The following is a 13629-nucleotide window of genomic DNA, read 5'->3' as shown; positions in this document are numbered from 1 at the left end:
TGTCATGCTATTTTAATGAGCACAGCTATCTTAATATGATTGCATACAGCACATTGAAGCTGGTTAAGATTGTCTTCAATTGGTGGCATCTTAGTATCTATAATCCTTGTACATTCTCAGCATACTTTTTTAAGAATCCTATCATTCTCCATGGCTGCCTTGATCAAAAGAAGAGCTACAATTACTTTGCCTATGACTCTCCTCCAAAGCTTTATCAATAATATTTGATGATCCATGAAGGATCAACTTTCCAGTAGCTTATTGAGGTCAGGGCTATCAGTTTTCACTGTCTTTATAATTTCTGTGGAATATACACTGAAAACCACAAATAACTGTACATTCTGTGCTGGGCAATTAAAAACAGTGGAAATAGAAACCAGAAACGGAAAGTGGAAATGGAAAACGGAAATGGTCAAATCGTCATATAAATGTACCTTAGAGTAAAATCCTTGTTTAGTGGCCACCTCTTAAAGACCACTTTCTTATAAAGACCACCTCCATACAAAGTAATAAGATCTCAAAGATAGCTGACCTTATAAGACCGTTTCATGGTCTGTTGAAGACCACCCTCTTTAAAAAGACCACCTCTCACATTGTAATAATAGCTAAGATTCCAAGCATGTATTCTATGACTTCATCAAAACAGCTAGGCTCTTTACATGGGTAATATTTGATAAGTTTCAAACATGTATTTCATGACTCATAGAAAGAGGTCAATGCCATCTCCCATGTTTTGGTCCACACTTCACTCAAGTCATCTACCATTATCGCTTAGTTTGTACCAGAATGTGCCAAGTCCTTAGTCCATGCAAGTGAAATGTGGCTAGCTACACTACAACCTACTGTATCAACAACAAAAAAAGAGGTCTCATAAAGAGATGATGACCTTAAGAGTGTAGTATTTTTTAGCTGACCTAGCTGTTTTGATAAGACGTTTGGAACGATCATTACAATGTGGAGAGGTGGTCTTTGTAAAGAGAGTGGTCTTTATAAAGGTGATATGAAGTGGTCTTATAAGGTCATTGAGATCTAATTACAAAGTGGTCTTTGTATGGAGGTGGTCTTTATAAGGAGGTGGTATTTAAGAGGTGGTGGCCACTATACAAGGGTTTTACTCTAGGGTACATTTATATGACGATTTGACCATTTCCGTTTTCCATTTCCACTACATACCATTAGGGAGAGGAAGTTTCCATAAGACGGAGTTAGGATATTACTGTGTACTACTGTACCCTAAATGATGTACATTTTCAGTAGCATTACACAGTTAGGTGTTAACTCATTGGAGTGATCTGAGTGATTGTAGTGATCTGAGTGATTGGAGTGATCTGAGTGATTGGAGTGATCTGAGTGATTGGAGTGATCTGAGTGATTGGAGTGATCTGAGTGATTGGAGTGATCTGAGTGATTGGAGTGATCTGAGTGATTGGAGTGATTGGTGTGATAGGAGTGATTGGAGTGATCTGAGTGATTGGAGTGATCTGAGTGATTGGAGTGATTAGAGTGATTGGAGTGATCTGAGTGATTGGAGTGATCTGAGTGATTGGAGTGATTGGGTGATTGGAGTGATCGGAGTGATAGGAGTGATCTGAGTGATTGGAGTAATCTGAGTGATTGGAGTGATCTGAGTGATTGGAATGATTGGGTGATTGGAGTGATCGTAGTGATAGGAGTGATCTGAGTGATTGGAGTGATCTAAGTGATTGGAGTGATCTGAGTGATTGGGTGATTGGAGTGATCTGAGTGATTGGAGTGATCTGAGTGATTGGAGTGATCTGAGTGATTGGAGTGATCCGAGTGATTGCAATGATCTGAGTGATTGGAGTGATTAGAGTGATTGGAGTGATCTGAGTGATTGGAGTGATTGGAGTGATCTGAGTGATTGGAGTGATCTGAGTGATTGGAGTGATTGGAGTGATCTGAGTGATTGGAGTGATCTGAGTGATTGGAGTGATCTGAGTGATTGGAGTGATCCGAGTGATTGCAATGATCTGAGTGATTGGAGTGATTAGAGTGATTGGAGTGATCTGAGTGATTGGAGTGATTGGAGTGATCTGAGTGATTGGAGTGATCTGAGTGATTGGAGTGATCTGAGTGATTGGAGTGATCTGACACTCCAATCACTCAGATCATTCCAATCACTCAGATCACTCCAATCACTCAGATCACTCCAATCACTCCAGATCACTCCAATCACTCCAGATCACTCCAATCACACCAATCACTCAGATCACTCAGATCATTCAGATCACTCCCATCACTCAGATCACTCCAATCACTCAGATCACTCCAATCACTTAGATCACTCAGATCATGCCAATCACTCAGATCACTCCAATCACTCCAATCACACCAATCACTCCAATCACTCAGATCACTCCAATCACTCAGATCACTCCAATCACTCCAATCACTCAGATCACTCCATTCACTCAGATCACTCCAATCACTCAGATCGCTCAGATCACTCAGATCGCTCAGATCACTCCAATCACTCAGATCACTCCAATCACTCAGATCACTCCAATCACTCAGATCGCTCAGATCACTCCAATCACTCAGATCACTCCAATCACTCAGATCACTCCAATCACTCCAATCACACCAATCACTCCAATCACTCAGATCACTCAGATCACTCCAATCACTCAGATCACTCCAATCACTCCAATCACTCAGATCACTCCAATCACTCAGATCGCTCAGATCACTCAGATCGCTCAGATCACTCCAATCACTCAGATCACTCCAATCACTCAGATCGCTCAGATCACTCCAATCACTCAGATCACTCCAATCACTCAGATCACTCCAATCACTCAGATCACTCAGATCACTCCAATCACTCAGATTACTCCAATCACCCAGTTCACTCCTATCACTCCAATCACCCAATCACTCAGATCACTCCAAACACTCAGATCACTCCTACCACTCCAATCACCCAATCACTCCAATCACTCAGATCACTCCAATCACTCAGATCACTCAGATCATTCAGATCACTCCAATCACTCAGATCACTCCAATCACTCAGATCACTCAGATCATTCAGATCACTCCAATCACTCAGATCACTCCAATCACTCAGATCACTCCAATCACCCAATCACTCAGATCACTCAGATCACTCCAAACACTCAGATCACTCCTATCACTCCAATCACCCAATCACTCCAATCACTCAGATCACTCCAATCACTCAGATCACTCAGATCATTCAGATCACTCCAATCACTCAGATCACTCCAATCACTCAGATCACTCCAATCACTCAGATCACTCCAATCACACCAATCACTCCAATCACTCAGATCACTCCAATCACTCAGATCACTCCAATCACTCAGATCACTCAGATCACTCCAATCACTCAGATCACTCCAATCACTCGGATCACTCCAATCACTCCAATCACTCAGATCACTTAGATCACTCAGATCACTGCAATCACTCAGATCACTCCAATGAGTTAACACCTAACTGTGTAATGCTACTGAAAATGTGCATCATTTAGGGTACAGTAGTACACAGTAATATCCTAACTCCGTGTTATGGAAACTTCCTCTCCCTAATGGTATGTTTTCCACTTTCCGTTTCCGGTTTCCATTTCCACTGTTTCCAATTCCCCTTCTGGGCTTACTATTTTGGGTAGTCCATCCCAAACTTACTGGACCACATGAATTGGCAATAATACTAGTACACTCAGCACTACACTGTAGGTGTGATAAAGAAACTAAGTTAGTTGTATAGTATGCAAAAACAACAGTTACTGCTCTTGTATCGACAGAAACTGTACAATTTATCTTGTCGGCTATTACAGCAACTATATGGACAAACCCAAACCAACAAATTTGTCAGTGTTCAAATCTCTGCTCCTGGCAGCAAAATCTATCTTTTTATTTCATTATAATTGTAGCATTTAACTATTACTGTACAGATAGAGAAATACTTGGGTAAACCTAATAGGGGAGGAGCTAATGATTATAATTTCAATTTTATGAGATATTCAAGTGTTGCATACAATGTTGATTGAAACAAATTATATGCAATAACCGACTCAAAATTCAAACACATCATAGGCGGGGGGGGGGGGGCATCCCCCACTTTTTTTTGTACACTGTTTGCAAGAAAAGATCGAGATACTCTAATAGAACAGTCAGGATCTGAATACTCTAATAGAGCAGTCACATTATTCAGAGAAGCAGTGTAGCAAATCACTTAGCAACGTATGTGTAGTTATAAATAAGGAGGTATAATTGGTGAAGAGCAGCTGCAGCTATTGTTAGCAGGCTGTGACTTTTTTTTTTTTTTTTTGGTCTTCAACTCACAGCTGGCCTGGCCCCCCACTCTTTGGCCTGCTCCACCACCCCTGAAACACATGGTATTGTAATGATTGCACATTAGTGATATTATTGACTGCTCTATTAAGAGTACCTACATTGTTTATTAAATATTTTTGTAGTTATGTGTTTAAGCTGGAGAAGGTGTCCCTGCATGTATCCCTCTACATCTGCCCTACTAAAACTAGCATAAGCATAATATATAGTGCATGTTATATACAGTATCATGTATACATAGATCTTAAGAGTTGTGCCTTACACGTGGAATTGGAGGAGGAGAGTTTGATTCAATTACCCTCATGCTGGATCCACTACTGCAGTATAGATTGACATTATAAGTGTAAGCTTATTCTTGTTTCTAAAGCCCTCTTTACATACTTGTAAAATTTTTATAGATTCTGGAAGTTCTATCTTTAACCCTAAAATTTTATACTATACTTTCACTACAGCATTTATATGATGTACTTTCCTGTATGCCAGCTCTAGAAGGAAAACTGTAGCCTTTTGTGCACAATCACATAGCTATAGTTTCTACATAATTACTTGTATCCATTACACAAACCAGTACACATGCACATGTGCCTTGGAAGTTGTGGAAGAAGAAATTTTGTATACATCTTGTTTTATAACCATCAGAGATTTGCATTCATGTTAGCATAAACTCTAAGCCAAATTTACAGCATCCACACTAAGTACATGTACATTAAGGTTTCATATATATAAATATCATAATATAGTTATACAATTGTGTGCTTATATAGGCAGGAAGCATTTGTCTTTCTATACAAGTTATGTATACACACACTGTATTACTATATGCACTAGATGCACAGACACTGACCAGCATTCTTCATTACTTTTACTACATCACGTTTGCATGGAGCTGTATATTGCTAATTGTATAGGTGTCCTGCCATTTATTTATTATTAGTGTTGGGACAGTTACTTTTTAAATGTAACTCGTTACATATTACATATTATTTACAACTGAACTATTTAGTTACAGTTACATATTACCCATATAATAAAGTAACTATAGATATATTACATATTATATTACCTTGTGTCCACAGCCTTAAGCTGTCACGTATGAAACTACCACTTTATCACATGACATGATTCAGTATATAGGCTTCATTACTTCGTACTGAGTGGTTAGGCGTTACTCAGTGGATTACTAACAAGATTAGTAACTTTGTTACTTGAAGTATTAATATTATGTAATACTAGACTCGTTACAGTAACTTCATTACTTTGGTAACTAGTTACATTTGCAAGTAAAGTAACTTGAGTTATAGTTTTTACAGCATATTTCGTTATATTACTTCAAAGTAATAATTATTACGTACCGCGTTACTTATGTTACGCGTTACTTATGTTACGAGTTACCCCCAACACTGTTTATTATTTTATCATGCATGAGCCTCACAGTGAGGGTGTGCATGTAAGTACATTTAAAATATCTACGCTCTAATACTATCGAGTTTACTAGTAAAGTTGTTCAAGTCTGCCATATTTATCGACTAGATGTGGTGGAGTACAGTCACTATTGGCACAGCAATTGACCTAATCATATTAACAACTCTAATACTTTTGGATGATCGTTGTTTGCTGCTTCATGTGTGGGTGCATAGTATACCCTAGTACTCCCCAACTATGAGTGGAAGATCCTCACAAGTGTTAACAAAATCTTTAATCCTTGTGTATTTTCCTTGTTTGCACAACTTATGAAGGTGACCATCCATCAATGTGCTATGGAGGTGGTTTTGCTAGCTGTCAAGAAGCACATGATACAATAGAATATGATAAGTGTCTGCTATGCCTGTTATATAGTTTACCAGTATAATCAGCATATAATATAATTATAACTAGTTGGTTAGATCTCACTAAGCAACACCACCACTATAACTAAAACTAAACCTTACTAAAACAACACTAGACTCATGTTACATCTAAATACTGAGCCGTAAGGATAACAATTCAGGAATCTGATTACTAATCATTGTAAGTATATGGTTTGTTCCATCAGCACTATATAGTCATAGTCAGTTTCGTCAATAACTTTAGTTTTAGTTTTAGTTATAGTAATTTTTCTTAATTCTTTTTAGTTATTGATTTAATTATGGTTATATTCTCTGTGTTATTTTAGTGTTAGTTATAGTTTTAGTAACATTTCCAAAAACCTTTTAGTTTTAGTTATAGTTTTAGTAGTACATAAGAAAATCTTTTAGTTTTAGTTATAGTTTTAGTAATCTTTTCTTAGTTTTAGATTTAGTTTTAGTAAAATATTCTGTTGTATTTTAGTTATAGATTTATAACATGGACTATTTGCTTTTAGTTATAGTTTTAGTTTTAGTTAACTAATGCATATTTCTCTTACTAAAAATACTTTTAGTTTTAGTTATAGCTAACTAAACCACCATCAGGTCAAAAACTATAGCATATATTGATGTTTGGATGCTACATACAGCAGTACAGTTTCATTCTGTGCTTTTTTCCACCTGTAGAACATAAATTATGTGAACTTATTATGTACGACAACGTGCAGTGGTCTGAGCAACTTAGTGTTGTTTTAGTAAAGAGTTTTAGTTTTAGTTATATAGTCATAGCTAGTTTCTTCAATAGTTTTAATTTTAGTTATAGTAATCCTTCTTAATTCATTTTAGTTATAGATTTAGTTATGGTTATATTGTCTTTGTTGTTTTAGTTTTAGTTATAGTTTTAGTTAAAAACATGAAAACTTTTTAGTTTTAGTTATATAGTTTTAGTTGTGCATAAGAAAATCATTTGGTTTTAGTTAATTCTTTTTAGTTTTATAGATTTAGTTTTAGTAAATTTTTCCGCTGTTTTTTTTTTAGTTACAGATTTATAGTTTAGTTATAATATGGATTTGCTTTTAGTTAAAGTTTTAGTTAGCTAATACATATTTGCCTTACTAAAAGTGCTTTTAGTTTTAGTTATAGACTAAAACAACACTAAACATGACCATGGCTTAATCTGAACACACTGTTTATGCATACCAAGGTATTGTGTGTATATACAACTACAGCTGAATAGAACAATTGTTTATGGTGATTGTTGCTAGGTATACAACTGATTGTCAGCTATTACTTTCATAATTTTCACTTTCACTTCTGTTTTGTTACAGTAAAGATAAACACCTCTTGAATACAAGACCACAAATCTTTCTATAGGTTCATATTGAAAGAATAATGTGACTATGCGTGCATCACTACAATAGGCATTAAGGGCTACAAAGAAGGTTGTATATATTATACTGAAAAACTGGCCAAGTACAAGAGTAAACACTTTACACTTTAGCATGATAGAATGGTTACAGAATTAAATCTCTTCTTCTAAGTTTACACAAGTATAGTGAGAATGTGTATCTTTACAATGTGAAGAAGAACATGTGAGGTTTACTGTTCTAGTTTACAGTCCACACAATGTTGAGCCAAAAAGAATGTTATAAAGCCAAATGCTTCTATAGTAAAACACATCTTCTGCAGGCAAAGTACAAGAACTATATATAATTATGCATGTTTGGACCTATAGTAATATATGGCCATATAGTTCATGTATACTTAATGGCACAATATTGAAACACTAGAACTGTGATCCTTTAAATAAACACAAAGAACGAAACACCAGTGGGCATAAAATATCATTTAATTATATTTTGCATGGTTTACAGAGGCATGCACAGATATAATTTCTCAAATGGGTTCTCTAACAACAGTACTGAGTTACAGATGTGGGGATCTACAGCTGCTGAATATTTGATGGTTTAAAACTCAGTTAACAGATTGCTATTTTTTCACGCGTAAATATAATAGTAGCTACATCAATATGGCAAACAATACATATTTGCCTACCCCTATAGATACATGCGTACATGGATCCACTGACAAATTGCTTTAATGTGGGCAATCAAAATGTCTATAGATAGTTTAATTTTTATCTAGGTGTAATTTAATACAGGAGGTTCTATACCTATAGCTGTGACTCAAATTATTATACTGTAGACTAATAGCATAAAAGTTCACACTCGAGTTTGCATCGCCTAACATTAGATACAATACCTGGTCTAACATTCTTTCCCAGTGGAACTTTTAAATTCAGCATTCCACATCATTTCCAGCAGTAGAGTTCCTTCCACCTCAGTTTATACACGAATAATTCTCTATTGGAGTATACCTGGCTACTCTATTAGAGTAACCTTTCAAGAGGGCTCATGAGATATAGAGTCAAGGGCTATGCATGTATCAAAATAGTATGGAATGCCGTTGTGGACAAAAATCCACTTTTAAGTATGTACTATATAAATAAATGCATGTATCATTTTGTGTATGCTTGCATGCCTTTCGCATATTTATACATATAGGCATTTCAACTTTCAACACTCAAATAGTCATTTCACCACTTCAACTATTGCTTCATAACTCTCAAACAATAATTTCACCACTTCAACCTTTGCTTCATATTCTCTCAAACAGTCATTTCACCACTTCAACTATTGCTTCATATTCACACTTCAAAACTCAAACAGTCATTTCAGCACTTCAACTATTGCTTCATATTCACACTTCAACTCTCAAACAGTCATTTCAGCACTTCAACTATTGCTTCATATTCACACTTCAACACTCAAACAGTCATTTCAGCACTTCAACTCTTGCTTCATATTCACACTTCAACACTCAAACAGTCATTTCAGCACTTCAACTCTTGCTTCATATTCACACTTCAACTCTTGCTTCATATTCACACTTCAACTCTCAAACAGTCATTTCACCACTTCAACTATTGCTTCATATTCACACTTCAACACTCAAACAGTCATTTCACCACTTCAACTCTTGCTTCATATTCACACTTCAACACTCAAACAGTCATTTCACCACTTCAACTCTTGCTTCATATTCACACTTCAACACTCAAACAGTCATTTCACCACTTCAACTCTTGCTTCATATTCACACTTCAACACTCAAACAGTCATTTCACCACTTCAACTATTGCTTCATATTCACACTTCAACACTCAAACAGTCATTTCACCACTTCAACTATTGCTTCATATTCACACTTCAACTCTCAAACAGTCATTTCACCACTTCAACTATTGCTTCATATTCACACTTCAACACTCAAATAGTCATTTCACCACTTCAACTCTTGCTTCATATTCATACTTCAACACTCAAACAGTCATTTCGTTGCTTCAACTCTTGCTTCATTTTCACACTTCAACTCTCAATTGTTCTCATCAATTCTCCTCAGTGGCAATTCTGTAACCTCGTGTACCCTCGTGTACAAGGGACATATCACAAACGTTGTTGTATGGCTGCAGTATAAAGGTGGAGTCTGGAGATTCAGAGCAGGAATCTTGCAATTTGATTTGAAACAGGCTTAATTACAATCAACTTTCAAGTAATGCGCCGATCAATGTCATGCTGAGGGTGAAGGAATACAGGAGATGAGTGTCTGCCATGAAAAACAATTGGCTGTCAAATCCCCATTATGTCCTCACCTTTTGTAGGAGGGTAACTAGCTAGATGCATATATTCAATTCATGTGACATGAATAGCCATTTATGGTATGTGAGCATAGAGCCGGATGGCTGTCAATTGCCCCAGGAATGTAGACAAGAATCGACAATCACATATGGAGATGCCCCGGGAGGGGGTGGGGATGGGACATGACACTGATAGGTGCATGACACCTTCCCATAGATTTTTACCAATACTAGACATTGCATGTGAGGATCAAAGTGCCAAAGTATGCCTGTCGTACTTTCCATACAGTACCAATTAGCTGCATTACTGTACTCTATGAGTCATTCGTACAGAAGAGTTATGCGGATAGCCAGGTATTAGTATAGTCTCTAACAGCAGTGTCTCAGTTGTTTTTTGTTTTTTTCTAAATCAATGTACATGATATTGTATAGTCACTATAGCTATGGCTAATGAGATAATGCGTTCTAGCCAGGGATGCACATAGGTCTATAGTATGGTCGATTAGTATGCAGAGTCTTCCTGTACACTGGTGTCCTTGTGAAGGAAGCCTGATGTAATGAAGCTTTATGTATGAGTGTGAGATCAGGAGCTATGCCGACAGTAGTGTCCTTTAAAAAATTTTGATGCTGTTCCATCTGGACCAGCTGATTTGTTTGGATCTAATTCTTGCAGTAGTTGAAGTACAGGTACACACACCTTCTGTTGTAATATTCATTGGTGAGATATTGGGAAACACAGTACCTTCAAGAGTGGCAATTGCAGCTGTGGAGTGAGTATAAAGACAGACTTAAACCGATCATTTTAAATAGTAGCTTTTAATGAGATCTGGTTCTTTGCATTGCACTTTCCTTGCTATTGGATTGCCCCACAACAAGGCACTTGTCAGTGAAATGTATGGGCCTGCCTGTCATTTAGGGGTGGTTTGGAAGCTCATTAAATAGCACTTGGTCATGGAATCCCACCAGGTTTTGCATATAGAGAGTCTTGCAACCTGAGTGCTGCAGCTACAGTGCAGCCAGTACATAAAGTGTCACTATAGTAGAAGCTTGTATTATCTCTTGAATGTCTTACACTTGTTAGCTGGTGGTTCAACAAGTACAGCTCACCTATAAGGCCTGGTTTAACCTCATAGTACTGATGGGCTAGGCGGCATTTGGAAGAACACCCATCTCTGGTTCAGAGAGAAGCAGCTGCCATGCTACGCAAAACCATTAATTTATCGTGCAGACAAGTTCATAATCGGAAGGATATTAAATATCCTTTTAGGTTTGAACAGTTGTCAAGGGCAGATTTAGAGTAGTGCTTGAGCACCCCTTCGGAATTTTAAAATATTTCCTAGCTAGGAAGCTAGTAGAAACAACAGGTGCAGTTACATGTTAAGTGTAAATAAGAATAGAAAGGAGCACAGGGAAGTGATAATATTTTCTGTATGTGTGAATGTAATGAGTGATGAGAGTAATCCAAGTATTGAAGAGAGGTGTTCAAGCTTTTTTTGTACAGACTGAAATACTCAAATAGAGCAGTCAAGTACTAACAGCACTTGTTTTTGGAAAATCAGTCTTAATGTCACATTTGAAATACATGGAATCTACACTTATGTGTCACCACTAAAGCACATACTTATGCGCCTAGTAAAATATTTCACAGAATTTCAGGTAATTCACAGTACTAACTACTGATCTACTGAATGAAAGTTTGTAATGCCTTATTTTATCATAAATATTCCAGTTGTACAATGTGACATTAAGGCTGATTTTCCAAAATCCGGTCACATTTATTGATTTGTGTAAACTATAGCTAATTACAGAAAGGGAAAATATTGCACAAACTGATGTTTTGTCTGTGTGCTTGTACCATGTGTTGTATTAGAGTATATGAATTGTTTCATACATGTGCTTCATGTTTAAACTACTTTGCTGCATGTACAGAATACCTGAACCTAGTTTTAAGCATATATTTCACCAAGAGTTCTCCTATATAATATTATGAACTCCTGGTTTCACTTATTAGTAGTGTGACCTTGCACTTTACACAATGACCCTGCTCATAAACTATTTATAAAAGCTGGGTACTACAGTATGGGACATGTAAATATAACAGATGTTTAAATACGTACTTTGGGCTTCACTGTTGTAAAAAAAATAAAATGGATACATACTTGGGGTTAAGTGCATAGCGTGCACAATAATAGGGCACATCAGTCCTGGCAGGTTTCCAGAGGCTTACTTAGGGAGATTTCCTGGGGTTTCATAACCCCCTACAAAGTTTTAACTTGTATATTTGCAGCAGGACCACCAGACTATCTTAGTTTGACAGCATGAATATACCGAATAAATGGGAGCAGTGCAAGCAGATAGCTACAGTATAATAGAAAACTTACAATGATTCCTCAAAAGTGGATTAGGGGAGAGCTATGTATTGAAAAAGCTTTATAAAAGATCGAGGTACTCAGATCTCTGATAGGGCAGTCAAAACTACTCTAATAGAACACATTGCAATTTTAAAGTGGGTGCTAAGAATAATATAAATCTATTACTACCTTGAAATTTAAAGAATGATTTAGTATCTAATTAAGTCTTGAGGTTTTTATTTCAATTGGGGATGTAGCTACATCACTACAATACCGGACCAGCCACAAATCATAGAACTACGTAAGTTTAACATTTCAAAATAATTTATAGTTTATTTACAGAACTATAGTCAATTTTGACTAATGTTCAAAATCTGTCAGCAGCTGCTGCACCTATAGCTCACTATCAAATCTGGAAAACGCCTTGAAAAAATCCTTGATACATCTCTGCGTTTCAGCACTATACATTATGTTTAAATTCATTGTCATTAAGTTCTAATGTCATATAGAAACTTCAGCATGAAGAGCAGAATGTGTAGATTGTGGTATGCTAAGTAGCCACAAACATGCATGGTTCACTCCCACTATGGAAGTGTTCTAATTCTGTGATGTTACAAGCCTTTGTCCTCGCTGTTTAGTAGCTATAATGTACAATAAAAGTGTAGAAAAGCTATTTACTCAGCACTGCAGGGTTTGCATCTATGTGGTAAACACACAGCTGTCTTTGGCTTAGCTTAGCTATACGGTTGTGTTGTTTAACTTACTTTTGTCACTACGCGTATCAGTGCTTTACAGCACAAGTGCTGAAGGTCTGTAGGACACCTGGTCCTACAACCTGTTTTGAAGATGTTAATGATATAGGTGTGTTTGAAAAGTTGCAGAAAGGAGAAAAAATCACCTGAGCTAATATTCAGACTCATAGATACACCATAGCCAGGCAACATGTACGGGGCTGGTACACCTGTACCAGTGCTACGTACATTATGTTACGACCTATTCTATAGCATCCCAAAATGATGTGTTGCAACAGTTCTGTGGCACCATACGCATGTCAGGGAGCTATGATTGTGTCTTTTCTATAACTCTTTGATGATGTGTTGTAACACCACCTATAGCACTGTGTGTCAAGGTGTTGTGACTGCACTTTAAGGATTGGCTACTGCAGGAACACCTGTTGTGATCAGCACCACCAAATTAATAGATCACGGCAGCATATCATTTAAGGTGTTATCAGTACCAACACCTCAGACTGATGTAGCACTTTGTGTGTGGTAATCAACACCTCCAAACAAACTAGGCTGATGGCATTCTACACTCTACTCTGGACGGAAAGAAACTGTATGCAGTATAATACTTATGTTAGAGTCCCATGCAATGTTGCTGCTACACTCTTAGTTATCAATGGGTTCCAGTATACG

Source organism: Dysidea avara, chromosome 10 (genome assembly GCF_963678975.1).
Source record: "Dysidea avara chromosome 10, odDysAvar1.4, whole genome shotgun sequence".
Lineage (NCBI taxonomy): Eukaryota > Metazoa > Porifera > Demospongiae > Dictyoceratida > Dysideidae > Dysidea > Dysidea avara.
Note: the sequence above shows the minus strand (reverse complement) of the source record.